Genomic DNA, 4,640 nt, shown 5'->3' on the forward strand with positions numbered 1-4,640 from the left:
CTCTCTGGGGAGTGTAGGTAAAACACAACACATGGGTGAATTTCAGCAATGTCACTTGCTATATAACAAGTATAGGGAGGAGCAGAAAGAAACTGATGAGAGACGACAGTGGCATATTGCAGGATGTGCTGGAAGGAGCAGAGAAGCATTTTAAAGAAATTTGGATCTGCCTTGGGTCAGGTATTAGGTGCCCTTCCTAGACCACATTTGAATCCAGAGCCTCAGGAAATACCACTGCTCTAGTTCACTCTGCACAACACATTCTGAATCTCTGCTTCAATATCTGTGTTCTCTGCCTCACCCCTACCCCATCTTTGGGCCTTCAGCTGCTGTCTGGGTTCCAACTCTGTAGATTAAATATCCTGGCTTGGGATTACCTCCACTGAAGTTCTGTTTTCAAAATTCTTCTAATACTGTTCCTTGTACACAGAAAGGTCTCATTGCACCACCAAACCCAATTGGGGCCTCCAAACTCTAGACTCGGCCTGACATTCTGGGCCCCTGCTTAGGTAGAAAAAGCTCAGACACTCCTGCAGACAGGAGAGCTTCCTGCATCTCTCAGAAACCCTAGGACAAGCAGAGAAGTCCATTTGTTTAAGGAGGTAGAGACAGAGTCCTTCTGCACAATGCATTTCTCCAGTTCAGAACAAAGCTCCAAGATGAAAGGAAGATCTCTAAAAACAAGTCAAATTATTTATTTTTATTAAATATTTTATTATTGTTCTATTACAGTTGTCCCAATTGGTCCTCCATTGTTTTTCTCCACCCCTGCCTAACACCTGCCCCATTTTTTATTCAAGAACATTTCCTTCCAGATGACAAATTGTTGAGATACCCACCCAAGGCATTATGTCTCATCCCCATCAGTCCAAAATCAAAAGGTTGAGAAGTACATCACTTTTCCCTGTAAAACATTTCTCCCTGTAAAAGCCATTCTTCATGGGGTATAGGAAAGAAACAGACAAAAAACCCTTCAACCCTCAACACCTCTTTTCTGAGATTCCTCCACAGCCCCAGAAAAATGCACCCCATGCTTTCTGCTGCATTTCATACCTTTATCATGGGATGTTAGTTACATATCTGTTTATTTTCTAAGCAGAGTGTGACTCATTCTGTTGATCATGTCTTCTTCACCTTTTCATTACCCCCCAACCCCCAGCACAAAGTTATTCATCAAATGACATCTGTGTGAGTGAAAAAGGATGAGAATTGGATCACATCGTTCATTCTTACATATTGTTCTGTTCTGACCATCTGAGCAGCTCCTACCAGGACATTGAGGAGTGGGAAGGGATCCTCAAGTGGACTTGGAGAAGCTTCAGCAGGGATGTACTAAATTTGAAATAATCTCAGGTATATTTCCACATTCTTCTGTAAGCTCTTGTTTCCTGGGAAACGAGGGAGAATCAGCACAGAGAGGGCTCCTAGGCTTTAAGGGAAGTGACAGGAGAGCATGTCTCCACTGCAAGTGCATGTGCTGGCTCAGCTGAGTGGCTGGAGGTAGACACAGCAATACTGGCTTGGTCTGGCAGGTTCCTTGGTTGTTCTCTTATTCTGAGAAGCACAAACTGGTCTCCACCTCTGACTCTTGCTTTCCCATCATCCTCTTCTCAGTTTCCTTTCCACTCTACTTCACTGTTAGAATAAACTTCGTAGTGACTATATTTTCCAAGAGCAATAGGATTCTCACTGCATTCAGTCATAAAAAGCTCACTGCAATGAAATAGCTCATTATTTTCTCCTTAGCTTATTTCAGAAAAAAAAAGCAAGGAATGGGCAACAATACCAAACACTTTTAAAAAATACAGAAACCATAGACACAAAACATTGACAGCTTGAACCCAGAATCATCCTCTGGCTATACTGAGAAATGAAAAGCCATGTCCAAATTTTCTCATCAGGTATCAGACCAAACTGTACCCTCCATGGATTCCTGAGCTTCCCTTTTCACATTCTCACTCACCTGTTGAACTGTTCCCAGGTCAAAGGCCAAGAGATGGGGTTTGTGGGTGACAACAGTACACCAATATTTTTGTTTCATTCATAAGAAACCTGCCCCAAATCCCTGCTACAAGACCTTCTCCTCATAGAATTTCATTTTTATGGTGCTACTGAAAACCATTGGGATGCACTTCACCCATGTTTCAACAACCTCTGGACCAATACAATGAAGGTTTACACAATTCAGGCATTTGATGAAACAATCAAAGCAGCCAAGATAAAGAAGTGTCTGAGTGAAGGGAAAAAGAAACAGAGAAGAGGGTGTAGGTGGGTGAACAAAATGAAGATTGAGAAGTACAAGGTTCAGGTCCTCCTGCCTACTGTGGAAAAAACCCCTTTCTTCCTTCATCAGCAACATGATACCTCAAGAGAGCACAGGTTCAATCATCAGGAAACCATCGCTAGTGTCTTCATTTTGCCATCACCGCTTATGTATACTATGACAAGTAACTTTACCTCTTTGAATCTTTCCCTACATTGTGAAATATAGACAAGAGTAACAACACCTGCAATCCTGATTTCAAAGACATTTCTGACAACCACATAAAAATATTTTATAAGTCACAAGGTGGAATTAAAGTGTAAGCCACTGTTCTCTCTCTATGACTGCTAAGGAAGAAAGCCCAGTTGATGTAGGACTTTCCTCAGAGAGGATTTTACCTCCTTATTCCTGAGGCTGTAGATAAAGGGATTCAGGATGGGGAGTGACCAGGTTATTCAGGACCTGAACAGTTGCATCCAGCCATGGACTTTGGGTTGGCCTCATGTAGATGAGCACCACTGGCATGTACAAAAGTAGGACAACTGTGAGGTGGGCACTGCAGGTGGAGAACGCACGACGTCGGCCCTCTGCAGAGCGGATCTGCAAGATGGAGTAGACAATGTGACTATAGGAGGTGCAGATGAGAAGAAAGCAGCTGAGAGGCATGAGACCCACACTGATGAACCCCCACCATCTCCAGGGCTGAGGTATCTGCACAAGCCAGCTTCAGCATCACAGGGATGTCACAGAAGAAATAGTCCACCTCATTGGGGCCACAGTAGGGCAACTGAAAGGTGAGAGTGGTCAGGAAGGTGGCCTGAATACAGCCAAAAAATGAGGTACCCATGGCCAGGACGGCACACACTCTGTGGCTCATGATGACCTTGTAGTGTAGAGGATGGCATATGGCAACAAAGTGGTCATACGCCATCACTGTGCATCGGAAACACTCGGTACAGCCCAGGAAATGGTAGAAGAAGAGCTGGGATGCACAACCTGCATAGGAGATGGCTCGGCTATGCCCTGAGAGGTAGAAGAGCATCTTGGGGGAACTCACAGAAGGGAAGAATATGTCACACACAGACAGTTTACACAAGAAGAAGTACATGGGTGTGTGAAGTTGGGTGGAGGAGACGATTGCCAGTAGAATGAGCAGGTTTCCCACAAGGGTGAAGATGTAGAAGGACAAAAACAGAACAAAGAGCTCAGTCTCCAGGTCCTCTGTGTGAGGGATGCCCAGCAGGATAAACTCGGTCACAACAGAGGCATTGCTCATGGCTCTGATGAGGTCAGACTTTCCAAAAAGACTCAAGACACCAAAGTCTGAACACCAGTATTGAAGTATCAAGCTCTTTGCTGCAGAAGACTTGGCTGTGTTTTCAACAAGCCACAACCAGCCCACTTATGAATGGCAACATCTGTATTAAAAAATCAGTCACTTAGAAATACTTATTTGGAAAGTACAGTCTATTCAACTCCTAGAAGAAATGCTTTTGTGGAAGCAGGTGATCGTCTTCAATGACAAGTTCAGAAATTTAAGAGTATATTCAAACCATTCTTATGTTAAGTTTAAAAAACTTTCTCCAGTTGTTTAACTCATGCATTTACTTTCTTTACACAAATTTATGTTTTGAACTCTCACATTATCTTTGAGTAACAAATTCACACTTTTTACTACTCTGAAAAACATCAGGAGAAAACATCACATTAGATATCAGAACAGTTAATTTAAGTCCATATTTTGCCACATATTAGCCATACTAGTTTAAGTAACTTAGGCAATATTTTTCATAGACATAGTTCCATTCTCTACAGAATAAAAACCATAATGATTATAACAACGAGAACTTCAACACCTAAAACACCCTAGTACCGTAGTAAAGTTTATGAAATGTCTGAAATTTGGCAAAATCATAAATCCCAAAGAAAACTGTTTCCTTCCTTTATGTATCGAAAATTTATCTCTTTAAGTGCCTTTCTTTAATGTACCATGCACCTATCTACAAATAAATGTCTCATTAAACAACATTGCTGGGTAGACTTAGATCATACCCTTTTCAAACTCCATCCTTCTGGACTTGGGAGGCCTCATATCCCCAAATCCCTCAGGAGCTGCTGCTCTGGTTCTTCTGCTCTTTTCAACCTTCTCTAAGTGGACTTGAGGACACTCTGAAATGCTAAGCAAAAACAAATAATGTAGCATCAAGGAAAACATCAAATTCATGATACTATGATGAAGAAAGGAATATAGTGACCCATATAGCAGAAAGGCAAAGAACAGCTCTGATGAGGAAGGTTAAACAAGCCAAGAGCAGGACATAGTGTCAGAAGACACAGAGACCTCCTTCTCTCATAATGCAGGATAATTCTAACACTA

General features: G+C 42.2%; 1 pseudogene; it reads right to left on the reverse strand.

The window, feature by feature from the left end:
* Positions 1-2,610: 2,610 nt before the first annotated feature.
* On the reverse strand, positions 2,611-3,539 carry LOC123832589 (annotated as a pseudogene).
* Positions 3,540-4,640: the final 1,101 nt, after the last annotated feature.

This window comes from Phyllostomus hastatus, unplaced genomic scaffold, assembly GCF_019186645.2.
Source record: "Phyllostomus hastatus isolate PE091 unplaced genomic scaffold, TTU_PhHast_1.1 phas_scaffold_193, whole genome shotgun sequence".
Taxonomy (NCBI): Eukaryota; Metazoa; Chordata; class Mammalia; order Chiroptera; family Phyllostomidae; genus Phyllostomus; species Phyllostomus hastatus.